This window comes from Condylura cristata, unplaced genomic scaffold (assembly GCF_000260355.1).
Source record: "Condylura cristata isolate star-nosed mole 26May11 unplaced genomic scaffold, ConCri1.0 scaffold00003, whole genome shotgun sequence".
NCBI classification, from domain to species: domain Eukaryota; kingdom Metazoa; phylum Chordata; class Mammalia; order Eulipotyphla; family Talpidae; genus Condylura; species Condylura cristata.
In genome coordinates, this window is record NW_004567104.1 from 21,623,415 (window position 1) to 21,639,448 (window position 16,034).

Below are 16,034 nucleotides of genomic sequence, written 5' to 3' on the forward strand. Positions count from 1 at the left end.
CCTACAAACCTGTCTGCTTCCTTGGTGCACACTCATCCCATTAAGAAGTCAAATTACATGCTGAAAAAATGCAAATTATGGGAACAGCACCCTACCACCAGAAACTGATTTCTTTGTCCTGTGGAAGTCCACAGTCCCACTGTCTGTTTCTCCCTGAAATTGACTGTGCCTCAGGGCAGGACAAAGGGGCTCATAAAAGCCTTAGGGACCACAGTTGAGTTTCCATCTCACTGTCCCTGGCTGGGTATCTAGGGGACTGGAGGTTGTCACCTGACCCCTACCAGGGATTGCCATCGCGAGCGAGAGTGTGCTCAGGCATCTCAAGTGTGGCCTATTTTACTTTTTATGGAAGCAGAGCATACATACAGTGAAGTCTACAAGTCCTGAGTGTGAACTGATGACTTTTCACAAAGCAAGCCTCTTGGACATCTAGCCCTCAGATTACAAAACAGAGAATGACCAGCTCCTCCAACTCAGGCCTCTTCACCCTCCCAGTGGGAGGCTGGCTTCTAGCATCTTAGATAAATTTTGCCTGTTTTTGTGTTTTATGTAGATGGAAACATACAGTAAATATGCAGCTTGTTTGGAAGAGTCATCCACTTTGCCTTACACATTTGGGCTTGGTTCATTCTCTGGAGTGCGCAGTAGCCCACTGTACGAGCATATTTGACTGATTGGTCCATTTTGCTGTTAATGGACGTTTGAGCAGTTTCTAGTCAGTGTTATTACTAATAACACTGTTATGAACATTCCAGTAAGACTCCTTTGGTAAGCATCATCCTAATTTAAAGTGATTCATTTAGGTTGTAGTCACAAGATTCATTTTAATGTTTGATTTCTTTGGAAATTGATGGAGAATCATGACAGAAATGTCAACCCTCCAGAAAGGTCTAAAATGGCAAATAAAACCCCACTATACCTCATCCTAGCCTATACCCATTCTCCAGAATCATGCACCATCAACAATTTCTAGATGATCTTACACTGCGTGCTTCTCCCTGCCCTGGCTCTGACACAGTGCTGTGGCCCTATCAATAAGTAGACAAGAGTGTCTGGCTGTGGAAGGTGAAGGGGCCTTCCCTTCTGTGAGATGAAGTTTGGCTCTCACTCTTAATTGGTCCTTATTAAAGTAAGATACACAGGAGTTTATATGGCAGCAAACTCCCTTTCTACTTCCATAAACATTTGTTGAGTGGCTGGTGTCCTCGGCAGGGGTCTTGACCAAGGAGAGCTAGCAGTCTGGTGGAAGGTGGTGAAAGGCACAGGAACAAATAACTATTATACTGTGTTTACAGGTGTTGTAATAGAAGCCTGTAAATGGGTTCTGGGAGTACAAATGAAGGAGCAGTGAGTACTTCCTGGTAAGGTCAAGAAAGGCACCAAAGTTTGACATTTGGGACAGCCCTTGAAGATTCATTACTAGAACTCTGCTGGACAGATGAGAGAAATACCTTTCAGGCAGAGAGCAGCTCCCACGAACATGTGGCATCTCAGCAGTGACTGGCCTGTTGAGAGGCTGGCAACTGCTCATGTGTGGCTAAAATATAAGATGTTCGTGCTAAGGGGAGACACGAGGGAGATAAGGGAGAGAGGGCTAGAGTGGGTATGCGAGGAGCAGGATCTTGTACATGGGTCTTATGCAACAACTAGAAGGGTCATCATTCACATTTAAACCCTGACACCGATCTCATTGGTGTTTAAAAACAAGAGATACCGGGGCCCTCCCTGGTGGTCCGAGGGGTTAAAGCACAACACTATGAGGTTCTCCACAGCCACTTCAGCACGAGTTCGATCCTGGCTAGGGAACTGACCTACATGGCGTGGCAGACCTCTCCTGACCCACCCGCTGCTCCCCTCAGCAGTGTACATCAATCTGCCTGTTTTGCTCCCCACTCTGTCTCTGGTAAACCCTCTCACCTCCCACATCTCTGGCTGTACCCCAGTTCTTGTATGCATAAATAAATAAATCTTAAAAAAAAAAAACAAAAACAAAATACACCAAAAAACTGCTACCAATAGCATATCCTTGGCGATGTCCTTGATTAAAACATATAGTATAGTGTTCATGTATCTACATTGCCCATAGCATAAACGTCTCCCAATGAGACCCCCTTGGATGCTTGTTTGAATCACCCAAATCCCCAGATATAGCACCTGGCATTTAACAGATAGCCATCAAAGAGTGAATGAGTATGTGGAATGAACAAATTATTTCTAGTGCACAGTCATGTATGTACGTGACAAGGGGGGGGGAGTGGGTTACCTTCTCTTTGTGGATTTGTGTTTATGTGTGGCCAGTTTCTGTCTGCCCACATGGTGGGAGAGGAATGATGGACTGGGAACCTGGCCTCTGGGAGTGCCGCATTCCTTATCCACAACGCTCCTGGGAGACTGAGTTTCATGACAGCCAGATTTGGGATAGCATGGAAGTTCTAGCCTTATCTCAGTCCTTGTCAAGAGGAACTCATATGTATCCAAATTTCTCATTTCCATTTCTGAAGCTATATCCCCTCATATCTCTTGCTCAGAAGGAGGGAATCAATATCCTCCTTGACTCATTCAACCTAGATCCTCTCTCACCGGGCCTGGGCAATCTTGAACAGGTTTGAGAAACCACTTTTCATTTCTTGCTTGTTCTGTCTGGCTTTCTAATTGTGGCCAGTTTCCCAGGCATAGACCCCAGTGCACCTGGAATTCCCTGTTAGGCAGCCAAAAAAGATCAACATTTTGAGGTTTTTCTTTAGTCTGACCCCTGAGGAAATTTTTTCACCATTTAGCATCTTGGTTGGGAGAATCTTCCAAACCCTTCAACTTGAACCACCTTTAAATCTGCCCACACTCTAGCTCCTTCTCCATAATCTAATTGCTTGTATATTTATCTGGGTTTCATCTGAATCCTCCCACTTAGGCATGTTGATTTTGAACCTGGAAACTGACCTCAGGACCTGCTCTAACAAGGTCATCTCAGCTGCACTAGCCTATAAGAACTATATATGGTCTTCCTCTTCCTCCCTGTGTTGAACTGCCTCCAATGACAAGGTGTAATTTTCACAGGATCCATTTTTACCCTTTCCAACCCACACATTTTCAATCCATTCATTTATAACTATGCGTAGAATCTGTGAATGTAAATGGTAACTAGGTAATCCATATGGTTATTAGTAGTGATTCTATAGATTCCTTTCTGGAAGAAGTTCTATCCATTCAAAACTCTTTGCTGGGTTCAACTACCTCCCCTGCCTTCCAGACTCACTGCCTTCTTTCCCAGCTAGTCTGCTATACCTGAGCACCAGCAAATGTGGACTCAAAACGCCATTTCATATGTCAGCTCATCGTAACATCAGACTATTGGTGCAGCCCACTCCACTTCTCTACCCATCACTCTCCTGTTGCAAAAAATGGGAATGGTAACTCCTGCCTTCCCAGAGTTGTCTGACTGTTCAGGGAGAGTGTGTGTGTGAATAAGCCCAGTGCTGGACCGGCGTGGGCGGTGGAACTGGGCTTCTGTCGTGGCATAGTCACTTGCTAAGTGGGTGAAATTGAATACATTTCATCTCTCTGAGCCTACTAATAGGGATACTAGTGTAAACCTTACGTCTCCCAAGAAAGAATAAATAGGATATTTGAGAAGCATCTATCAGAGTCTCACCTGGAGTAGAAACATAATACATCATGGCCCCTCCCCTCTGTGAAAATTCAGGCTCTAGGTGCTAACCTGTCATGACCACTCACCTTTTCAGTATTCCTGGGCGACAAATGAAAGTGTTCCTAATATCTTGCTTGTCAATGTTCTGTTTTCTCCTTCATAGATTTCATGTAGTGTTTTCTTTTTAACTCCTTTCCCTTAATGTGTTTCTTCTTCATTGACTTCTGAAGGAACTAAAGGAGTTCTGTTGGATCTCAGGGTAGGAAGAAAGACTTCCTAGAAGATATGCTATTCAAATGGAATCTTCCAGAATGCCGAGGTATTCTTTGGCAGAGAAGGGGCTGTGGAGGTCATAAGAAGAACGACATGATAAAGACACAAATGTGCGTGAGTATGTGAGATGTTGGGGAAGAAGAATGTGATGTGTCTGAGTAATGAATGGTTTGCAAAGTACCCAGATGTCTTCGCTCATGACAATCATAATTTTCTTAGTCGACCACCATGAATTTTTTTTTTTTCAGAAAAGATGATTGCAAAAGTATGTGGTACATAATTGTATCATATGAACCAAGAACAGTTTTATTAGTGGAAAATTGGAATTTATTTTATGTGTACATATAAAACTACAACCATGAGCACATGTCTGTGAAATAAACAAGCTGTTGGAGAGACATGATGGGCTGTCCCTGAAGCTTCTCCATGATTTTTCACCAGGGACTTGTTTTTTCGCTTTACCATCTGTAGGCTCGCACTAGAGATAGGCAGAACTGCCCGTGCCAAAGGTTTAACAAAAGTTGATGGGAGAAAAGTTGAGACTGAGAAAATTGTATCTTTGAGTATAATTTGTACAAGACTCCATTATTCTATTTTAGTGAGAGAACATTTCTTTCCAAAGGATGGGACTTCTGAGGGCCACTGATACAGTTTGTGGGAGGGCTGAGCTGAATGCTGCAGTTGAGGGCCGGGTGGATGGGGGTGTGGATGTGGGGCAATGGCAGCAGAAGGTGAGTTTGGGGGGAGTTGGGTAAAGATCGTGGTATACTGGAGATATGGGAAATCTGTATCTGATTCCTTGAATCAGAGGGCACTAAGGGGAGTTCTGACAAAGGGAGTGAGAAGAGCAAAGAGGAAATTCAGGAAGGACAAATCTAAAGGGTGTAAGAATGGCTTAAAGTACATCAGAACTGAAATAGTACAGATTCTGGGTGAAGAGATGGGGGGAATCAGAAAAAACATTTATTAACTACCTCCTCTTCCTTGCCCACAATGCCCCAGAGTGCAAATGAACAAGAAGAAAGAGGGAGTCTTTGTATGGGCCACAGGCACTTTGCAGAGTGATTGTATGCAATCCAGCATGTTTTTCTGCTGTTGCTTTCTGCCTCTGCTGGATCGAATAAAGGAAGGAGAACAGAGTTCTGAATTCCTTCAGTGAGTAAGTGACTAAGCTCACACAGTGCTTGAGAGGAGGCTCATATTTGCTCATCCTCCTCACCCTGCCTCTCGCCCCCCCCCCCCCCCGCCTCGCCACTTAGGGATTTCTTCATCAAGCCTGCCCATGAATGGTAGGGGTCAATTCAAGCCATTTTGCACCCAAGTTCAGGCTTGACAAAGAACAGAATCCTGCAGGCTATTCCATTTGTTATTTGTAAAGACTTGGTACATTATGACTTGTAAGGGAGTAGGATCGGAAGGAGAAATTGTTCTTTCAACTGGCAAGCATGCCTACCTATCATAATACTTTAAATTTTAAAAATTTATGGCCTGATTTCAATCAGAGAATTTTCAGAGATTTAGTCGTCTTACTTGTTTGTTTTTGTGAACTTTTTAGCAGTCTTTTTAATTCACCAAAACTGGGAATTGGTCTTTGAAAAGTTTTAAAAACACTTTGGATTACACAATCATTATCTACCCATTGTGTACAATTGGGAAAATACATAAAACTTAAAAAATACACACCCATAATTCTAGAAATGAATACTGTTAACATTTAAACATATTTTTCTCTGTCTCTTTTCTTTGCTATTTTACATAACAGAGACATACTTACTAATATGTACCTTTGCATTTTGTCTATCATCATATCTTAGGCATGTCCCCAGGGCATTAAACACTCATCATAAACTCCATTTTTAAGGTCTGATAAAACGCCTCCTTATGGTTATAACATCATTTACTTAATTGTCTCCCTGCTGCTGACTATGAATATTATGCACTCTCCAATTTTTTAAAGGTTAGAAACAACATTACTATGAACATGTGTGTGTCCACGCGCACGTATATTTAGATAGATAGGACTGTCAGACACCTGGTCGGACTTTGTTGCCTCTTTCAGATGAGGGTTAACTGGCCTCCTCCTCTTATGAATGACAGCTGTGAGCCCAAGAGAGGGCTCCTCAGAAGCATCCATCTGAATTCTGGGAGAGGCACTAACACACAGAGTCCAGGAGTGTTGTAAACACATCAGAGAGGCCTTGCCATTCCACTTTGTAGTAGGGGAATGGAAAAGAATTCATTTTCAGTAGAAATATAAAGATATTCAAAAAGTTTTTTGAATGGATTGAGTTAGTATTATGTGACTTTGAACTGAAAGTACATGACTAAAAAAAAAATAGAGGATCTAATGTGGTAAAGATGCAGTTGCTTTGAATAACAAATTGGGGGAATGTGCAGACATGGCTTCTGTGCAGGCTTGACTTCCTTGGTGCGGCAACTCCCTGGGAAAGAGCTTTGGGGTCAGCAAATACAAATTCTGACTGTAGCTGGGCTATCTTGGTTAATTTGCTTGGCCTCTCTGGGCCGCAGTTTCCCCATTACCAAAAGAGGTAGCTGATGACTCCAATATTTTTCACCAGCGATTTGTTGGGAAGATTCAAAGGCCATGAAAGCATCAAAAGCCAAGACAGCTAAGATTGTGCCCCCAAGCCTGGCTGAGGCTGTTTTTTGACTTGGAGTTCTAAATAGGTGTGCCTGACCTCAGGACAGCTCATCCGGAAGACTCACACTTACAGAACATAGCAACGAAGGGGATTGTGGGTAGTTTCAAAATCCGCTGCTGGCATTTGCAGGTCTTTCTCCTCAGGCATTTCATAAATGGTTAATTTGCACGCTCTGGGTTTCCATAACTGATAGTTCACCACTATGTTTTTCTGCCTCAGTCTGTAAGTAGGGACAGGGCTGGGCTAGGAGAGTGCTGAAACATAGCATTCCTTGGTCAGACACTTAAAAACCCTGCAATCAAACCTGAGGCTGTATTCGGAAACGACTGTATCCGATGACAGCTTATTATGGAAGGTTCTGAACTTCTAAGAATTCCTTAGTAAAAAACAAGCAAAATGCAAAGATCTCTTCCTAGTTTTCTGCCACAAGGAGCTTTTCCTTCCTGACTTCTCCAGCCATTCTGTGCGTGTGTTAAGTGGACACACGTTGCTCCTCTGTCTGTGACACCTGAGTGGGCAGGAGAGGCAGGGAGGGGACAACACATACACTCTTCCCAGAGGTAGATTCCTCCATTAGTTAATCCAGGATGCTCCACAAATCCAGGTTTCTGGAGTGAGTGTGTGGGAGTGTGATTTCAAATTACAGGTTGGGCACTTGTGAATCTGCCGAAGGACTGGAGAGAGAACTTCATGACCGCTTAGCGTGTGTCTAGGACCCTGGCAGGCCCCACAAGAGGTTTGATTTAGAAATGTCCTGGGGAAACTTGCTATCCATTCTTCATTTGCCTTCCCCACTGGGAAATAAAGAGTTCCACTGTTCCTGCCCCCACCATAGACTTTTCCCCCTTCAGTTCTTTGAAGTGCCCTCAGAGATCTAAGCATGGGGCTGAAGGCAGCTTTGTGTATCTTTGCAACAGATTAGAACATATTCACATTTTATTTGCTCACAGAACAAATATTTCCCTTGGAATGAAACCGAGGCAGCATAGCAGGATCAGACAGGACCGGCCACCAAAGACAGAACCCCCTCACTCCCAGGGCTCAAGGCCTATTCCCTCAGTTAGGCCTAAAAGATCCATATTGATTGGCTAAGTGAGTCATTTATCTATTCAGAAATAGTAGTAGAGCCCCAGCTATGTACCACGTACCATACAAGCTCCAGAAATAAAAGGAGAAACAGATTCTATTTTCTAGGGGCTCACAGTCAAGTAGGGAGAAGATAAGAGATGTTTGTATATGAAGGACTGTAATCAATGTGGAAAGGAAAAGTCTTCAGAACTTGGAGATCAAATGTTCTGAGGTGGATAAATATTCCCTCGGTGTGCTGAGTGTGCTTAAGGGTTTGAGAGCCAGCAGAGGGTATGAGGTACCTAGAGATGCGGGGCTTGTGTTGTGAGGTGTGGGTATGTTTACGGGAGGAAGTGTAAGTGTGTGTAGTGAGTGATGGCAGTGGTGACAATGACTGTGACTATGGTATTGGTGGTGCTGTGTCTAAGGGTGTTGTGAGTGGGCCAGTCTGTATTTATTACGGTGGTATGAATGCAGGGGCAATTTTTAGGAAAAGGAAGATGGGTAGGTGGAGCAAGAATGGATGTTCATGTATGGTGATAGCAGTGTATTGTGTGTGGACACAATGATTTTAGTCACAGTGATCAGTTACATTCAGAACTGGGAGAGAGAAGTCCTACTGCTACATGAAATTGGGGAAGGGCTCAGCAGGCATGCCAGCCAGCGTGGAGACATGAGAAGCCCCTAGAATGGTTTGTGTTAGCGGAAGACGAATGGCAGCAAATAAAGTAGGAGGAAGAACTTGCATTGGGTAAATACTTTCTGCCGAAGATAGTGGCAGTTTTGCATGGTCCATCTTCTGCAGCTCCTGTGAGATTTCGGTTGAAGGACATGTTACTATCTCTGAGGGTCTAGTCCCAGCGAGGACACAGGCCTCTTGATAGAATCTTTGAGCTTTCTAATGGGGCCCTGTTCTACTTGGACTGATGAACCAGGAATAGTTTTTAGAGTTTCAACTCCTGAGCTCTCAGAGTATAAGAGTGGGCTAGTGAAGTTTTCAGTGTTGGAGTCCAAAGGCAAATATCAGAAAAAAGTGCAATTTCCTCCCAATTCATGGGCTGCCCTGGTTAGATCTGCATTTTGTGGAGCTTTTTAAAGAACAAACAAGGAGGCAGATGGTAGAAACTGGCTTCCTTTCTCAAATTTTGGTTTGCTTTTCATTACTCTCCCCCCAGCAGATAGGGTCAAATGAACACATGATTCAGTCTTGGGCAGATAAGAACGATTTATTTCTATTTCATTAGAAAGGAAAGGAAACTAACCTTTATAGAAAGTCTAATGTTTGCAAGATACACATCATTTTCATGGTTACCTGAGAGGTAAATATTATCAACATCATATTACAGATGAGGAAATCAGGCCTCAGAGAGGCCTCAAACTCAACCCAATAACCTGTGTAGTGAGTTCCCCATCACTAGTCACCTTGCGGAGATTTTAATTCAAGACTGTGCACTAAAGACCATGCTCTTTTCATAATAGTTCTTTAAATTTAGGTGGTAGCACAATATCTGACTGATGTCAGGTAGATGTAAGTTCAAACCCAAGCTCTTCCCAAAACGAGTTAGGTATTTCTCCATTCTTGCCCTGGTTAAATGTTTGTCAAGAGCCAATTAAAAATAATATGCAGCTCTTAGTTGGAAGCTGTGAACAGACCAGTTAACTCCACAGCCCCAGCCCCAGAGCTCCATTCCACTGAATAATGTAGACCCAGAACTGGGCAATTTTGATGTAGTTTGGGAAGTGCTCTGATGGGAAGCCTCAATGCTGTGTGAGCACCTAGAGCTTCTCTTTCCAATACGGCAGCCACTGACGCCAATCTGGTGCCTCCACGTAGAATAAATACTGGGTTTTGAAAACAGTGCAACAAATAATGTTAATTATTTTAGTCAAATTTTAATATTATTTTTATTTTATTACATGGTAAAATGATAATATTTGGAAATATTTTATTAAAGTTCACTTCAACTGTCCCTTTTCAATGAGGTTACTAGGAAATCTAACATTGCATTTCCATTGAATAGCTCTGCTCTAGAAGAATAAAAATATGAAATGATATTTCCTAAGTCTGTGCAAAGATCCAAAAACATTTATCATGCGACCTGCCCAAGAAGGCCCATAAGAGGTACTTTACCAGTAGGAGTTTCTTTTCCTTCCCGCATCACTGAAATGTTCGCTGTTGGTCATTCTGGGTCCTTGGTTCCTCTGACAATGTGGAAAGGGTGTCAGGTAACAGTCCTGAAGCTTCTAGTTCAGTTCCCTTGAGGATTTCTTGGTCTGTAGAATCTTTAGAGGTGCCTATGGCAACCTTCCCCCCCCCCCCCATGCCTCCCACCCTCCCCTTCAAAAGAATAAGGTTTGGCCATCAGATGAAATAAATCTTGCTTATTGCTCTGGCCCCAATGCTGCTCTTTATCTTAAGCAAAAGAAAGACATGTGAAATAATGAGTGAAGTGTGTTGTTCACTGAAAGTGGACCCACTGAGATAGTAGTAAAGTCTCCTGTTAGATTGATGAAACTGGGGGGTCTCTCTGGTGGCAATGGGTTAAAGCGCAGCACAATGAAGCTCTCCACAGTTCGATTCCCAGCCAGGGAGGTGACCCACATGATGCAGCAGACCTCTCCTGTCTCACCTGTTGCTCCCCTCAGCAGTGTATTTCAGTCGATCTGCCTGTTCTGCTCCCCACTCTGCCTCTGGTGAATCCCCTCACCTCCTACACCTCTGGCCTGTACCCCAGTTTTTGTATGCATAAATAAATAAATCACTCAGAAAAAAAAAAAGAATGATATAACTGGGAAAGGTTGTGCGTACTGACTAGTCCCATAGAGATGCCCCTTTCTTAGAAGTTGAAGCTCTGAGGCTAGGGCCTTTCCTCGGGTAACAGAACCAGCCAAAAGGGATAGAATTTCGACCCAGTCTCCTGACTCCTGTTCCATTGGCATCTCCACTCCACATGGCCCATTCTTTTCTGAGAAGCATCTTTCCCACCTCCTTCCTAAAGGCTCCCCTGCTTGGTAGTTGGTCCTTTTCTGTTGCCTTCTCTTTTGACCCAGTGTCTTCCCTTTAATATAACAATTAGTAGATTGGGAGTTACAAAGATCTAGACAGGTTCATCCATGGGCACAAATTAGCAAGACAAAAAATGGAATGGGGTAGAAGGGTTGTGGGGAGGTGGTTGTTGAGGAAGAGTGGAGGGCTGGAGGGGGAGACTTTGAACAGACACTGATGAGTGAAGCCAGGGAAACTTTCTTGGCTTTAACAGAAGTTCAAGTGAAAAGACAACAGGAGGATGTTTGGATGAGCCCAAAGTGGTACTCATAGGCTCAGATCTGAGGCCAGCCATGTGGCCTTAGAAAAACCTTCAGTCTTTAATCAACCTCACTTGGTTGTTGTGAGGAGTTAATGAGAACATGTTTCTGAAAGGACTTTGTGATCTCTGAAGCACCACACCAGTGGTAGTTATTAGCATTCATTAGAGGCTAGAAGGTTTGGTCCTGCTGTGAGAGCAGAATGAATTAGCAGGGTGATAAGGTTGCCAAAGAAAGCTAATGTGGCATCCAGAGCCAAGGATGCGGGTCTGCCTTGGTCCACTGTTTAATGCGGGGCACTGCGCTGTGTTCAGTTCTGGGAATCACATTTTAAGAGGGACTTTGGCAAACTGTTGTCGTTCCAGAGAAAGTTGCAAGAGTTGCTTGTGTTCAGAAAGTCATGACATATAAGGGATGATTTAAGGATTTAGAGGATGTTTAGTCTGGAGGGAACAAAAAATAAAGACTTAGCTAGATGGACAAGGTAGCTGTTTCCAAGTAGCTGAAAGCTGTCCTGCAGAAGAGAGGGAAGGCTTATTTTGTGTTTTCTAATTGCCAAGGAGAAGGCCGATGATGGGAGTTAATGAGGGAAAATAGAAGCCCATCTAAGGCTCAGAGCACCACTCCCAAGTGGGCTCCCTAGGAAGGCAGGGGGCCACCCATCAGCAGTCTGCAGCAGACAGGGCTGTGGATTGGACAGATAATGGGGGGGGAGGGGCAGGGCGCTGGAGGGGCGGAGGAAGGGTTTGCTCTGGATGAGATCTTGGGCCAATTCTGGGACCACAATTATCTCCTGATCTCTTTGATTTTTCTTTCAGATCTACTTTCATTGTCATTTTTGTTGCCTCTGACTTCCTGTTCCTTCTGTGAATGGCTTTAGGGGGTTAGATTCAGATATACTTCTGTAATAATTGATAGTCTGGTTTAATGGAAGGTAGGAGGAGAGAACATTTAAAAACAAAGGCAGTTTTGTTACTTTTAAGGGCATCCAATAATCTGCTAAGTGGAGGAAGGAGCAGGAACATGGTCATAGGAGTTAGAGAATCTTGTAAATGCTACAGCAAAAAGACCTATTCTTGGCTATTGTTTAAAATGCAAACACAACCCCAAGGTCTTTGTTTTCCAATGGCTGGGTGGTTTCCTTGTTTACCCAATGCTTTTTGTCAGCTATAGAGATTCAAGAAATTTTCTTCTGTGATATAGATCATACACTATATATGTACTATATTATACTATATATAAACTATGTTTTTCCAGATTCGAAACATTTAAGTATTTTGCTGATTTGGTTATATCAAATTCTGCACAGGAGGTGTTTTCTTGATTCAAGAAAAGCCATTTTCAAAAGGAAAATATTTTTTCATGCATAGTTAGTGTTGCAGCCAGGAAGGTGAGAGGACAGCAGAATCTCCTGTTGAGTGGGCAGCTGAGCTATTTCCAGTATTTTATTCTACTGCTAAGTAGCAATTAGGCATCTGTCTTACAGTGCCCCACCTCAGACATATCCAACCACCATTTCAGAAACCTCCACCTAGACGCCGAGGCACAAATAGAACTCACCAAATCCAGGTGCAAGGGGGAGGACATGGTTAGGAGTGAATGACATTTTGGTTAGAGTCTCTGAAGCCAAAGTCCTTGCCCAGCCCTGAAGGTGACAGCAGAGACATGGAAAAGACAGAGTGCAGCAGAGGTCAGGGACTGTGTTCTGGGGCTTGTTGGTCAGCTGTTGGCACTTCAAGTCATAGGACTGTTCAATTGGGGGCAAGCTGGGTAGGGGGGAAGGTGCAACCAGCAGCACCCCCAAAGTAGTGGCAAGGCTTCCCCCCAGAGTTGCTGCCCCATTGCAGTTTCAGTCTGTAAGACTTCTGTGTTGAGCCTGCACCTCCTTCTTTGACCCATTGGAGGGTGACCTTGACTTCTTGGCTCAGGTTAGCCTCAGTTCGGAGTTGTTCTTCTATGAGTTTGACTATTTCAGATACTTCCTAAGTATCATGATTTCCTAAGTGAAATCATGTAGTATTTGTTGTCCTGTGATTGGCTTATTTCACTCAGCACATATCCTTCTGTCTTGAACACTTGACAGCATTTCCTCCTTCCAAGGTTGGAATATATTTCATGGTATCCATTTTCCTCATCTTTCAATGGGCATTTAGGCTGAGGCTCCAGTGCCTGCAAGGTCCCAGCTAGTCTCCATCCTCCCAGAGTCATCCCTTTCTCCCAGCAAAGTGTGCTGCAAGAATTCTCCAGCTGCGGCAAGAGCAAGAATCTATCTAAAGTCCCAGCTTACAAATAATCAGATTTTAGAGCCTTACACTTAGAGGTCATGAATCAAGGCCCAGGTGTTCCTGGTGGAAGCAGTCCGTGGCCCACACTTGGACAAACACTGATTTAGAGGCAAGAACATGAATTTTGGCTCATGAGAGACAGAACTGGGTTACTTACTTTGTTACTTGTTGAACCCATGAATGATCATTTCTGAACCTTTATTTGCTCATCCCCACTGTGGCGAGGAGTTTTCATATGTCAATAAGATGGTTTACATGTTTAACAGGGGTTTAATGAAGAGGGTTTTGGGGCTTACTTTCTCCTTCCTCAGCACCAGGACAGCTGTAACTGAATCTCAATTCTTCCCTATCCTGGCATATCAGCAGTGCCCCCTTAGCAGTGGGCAACTGTTGAAAGGCTACAGAACAGCCTGCAGAAGTGTGCATGTCTCTGGTGCTCCATGTCTGAGGAGAACAGTCATGATTTCTCAAACAATGGCATGAAAAAAAGCCACCAGGAGGTCAGAGGTCAGTCATCAACTGCCATTTTTATTTGCAGTAAACCACAGAGTCAGGACACACGTACACACACAGTACATTACAGAACAAGTCCACACCACTCTATGCAGGCAGACAGGCAGGCTGGAGCAGGCAACTGCCATTTCAAAACAACAGACCTAGGGGGAGAGGAGGCAGTGGAGGTGGACAAGCAAGGAGGGGAGGATCTGGACCCTGGCACCACTGCCTCCGAGTCTGCTGAATCTGCATTGATGGGGTGCAGCTGAGGAGTATTATGACCTTTAGCTTCAACCTGGGCCCAGGGTCTCCCCCAACAGAAGGTTTAGCTAAGTTCCCTAGGAGGAAGCAGTGCTTTTCCATTGGAGAGACTGAATTCTTTCCAAACTCACTGGCGATTAGAAAGGGCAAAATAGGCTTGATACACAAAAGAGAAAGTGCTTAACACTTCAAGGATTGAATATGCTTGTCTGTATATGTGCGTATGTGTGTGTGTGAATGTCTGGGAGGTCTTATCAAAGGGTTTTCTTCTTTATATCTCCCCCTGCCCCCAACTTATTTCTGAACATGATCAATCCTCAAGAGAGAAAACAGGTAGATTCTTGGCTGGTCAACAAGACTGGGAGAAGTCTTGAGGTTGATGGAAGATCCATGGAAAAGGGATCTTGCCTCCTCTCCTATGGCCACGTTTACACCATGTGAAGGCAAGATCAAGAAGAGGGAAGGTCTTTAAAGCCCTCTTGTTTGCTAGATGGAGAAAGAGAGGTCCTGGGAGGCTAACGGGCAAGTCCAGGCAGAGTTGCACCCCTCACCCCATCATGGACATGGCATCTAGCTCCCTTCCACAGCAGCCACTAAGGAACACTTGCCAGACTTTTCCAAGAGAGAAGGATCTTACTTTTTTCCTGCAGAAAGAGAAAAGCATCCATCAGAACCCCCTTCACAGAGAGCATCTTGGAATTATGGCTTCTTGTCAATGGTGGCACTTTCTTTGACATATCTACCGAGCGTTGAGGATGATGGTACAGAGGCATCATTCTATAGAAGAGGGCAATTGTGGTAAGTTGAATCATCAACTTGCTATATGACCCTCTTCTCTTTAGTTGGGTCTGTGGTACCTTGTCATCTGGAGAAGAAACAAACAAAAAATTGCCGATTTTGAAATCTGTGTCCTTGTCAGGTGATCTACCCACTGAGTTGCACAGCCTCTCTCGAGACTGTGAGCTGCATTGACAGGTTCACACAAAAAGGACCATCACCTGGCCCTGTGTGTGGCCGGGTTTACCTCCTGTTCGGGGGCAATCACTTTGGATGACACAGGAACCAAGGCTGAATGACCACATTCGCCATTCAACCATAATCAACAAAACATAAACCTGTTCTGCTGGTTGCCAAGTCAGCATCAAAGCTTGGACTCGATGACCTCGAAAAGGGTCTTCCTAACAAAAGGTGGTTATGATTCCCTGTACAGTAGGCTTTTGATGTTAATTGAGATAGTCTACCAGAAATTGTGATGCCAGTCATGTTATGATTGTGGGTTTTTGATTCTTTGTTTTTTTTTTTGTTGATTTTACAGAAGTCAAATAATTCTTATTATCAATGACTTCTAGTTCCTTCTTTGTTCCCGATGACATTGTTTTTACATTGAAATTAGTATGCTTATGGTCTGGAATTCTTGATTATGTCATCTTGGCTTAACCTTACCAATAGTTTCATACCCAGAAAGGCACTTTATGCCTGAGATATGATGCAAAATATCAAGGGGAAAGAGAGTAGTATGGAATAGAAAGAATTGTTGAGGACAATTTCTTGATGGAGAAGGTTGTGAGACTTGCAAATGCATCTTGCAGGTGGGCTCTGGAGCATGTCTCTGATCTTTCCTGGGCCTTTAAAGCATGATTTACCTGGAGATAAGTTGGGCAGATTTCTCTGATCATTTGATTTTATGGTTGAATGTTCTAAAAATGGAATCATGGTGGGATGTGTGTGTGTGTGTGTGTGTGCGCGTGCGTGCATGTGTGTAAAGGGGTAAAGAGAAACCTAATGAGAGTAAAAGGGAGAGGGAAAAGTAAAAGAAGCAGGCACTGCGGGTGGGTGGAAGTGAAGAGATAGGACGCTAGAGTACAGTGAGTGCCTGGTGAATTGTTTAATAGTAAAATATTTATTGATGACTAAATGAACAAATGAATTAATCATCTTTCCCAATGCCATTTTATAAGTGGGGAAAGTGAGACACAATGTGACTTGCCCAAGTCCTTATTGCTACTTGGGGTCAGGGTGGGAAGAAGAGCTGGAGAT

At 43.7% G+C, this 16,034-nt stretch overlaps 1 protein-coding gene across 4 annotated transcripts in view; it reads right to left on the reverse strand.

Annotated features, from left to right (window-relative positions):
• Positions 1 to 13,749: 13,749 nt before the first annotated feature.
• DGKG (diacylglycerol kinase, gamma 90kDa) overlaps positions 13,750 to 16,034 on the reverse strand; it is a 188,253-nt gene continuing 185,968 nt past the window's right edge. For 2 of the 4 annotated variants that reach the window (XM_004675068.2, XM_004675069.2), the window contains one exon: positions 13,750 to 14,862. The gene's annotated coding sequence lies outside the window, so the exon portion shown is untranslated. The remainder of the gene's footprint in view (positions 14,863 to 16,034) is intronic. The other 2 variants (XM_012733606.1, XM_012733612.1) reach the window with 2 other exon arrangements.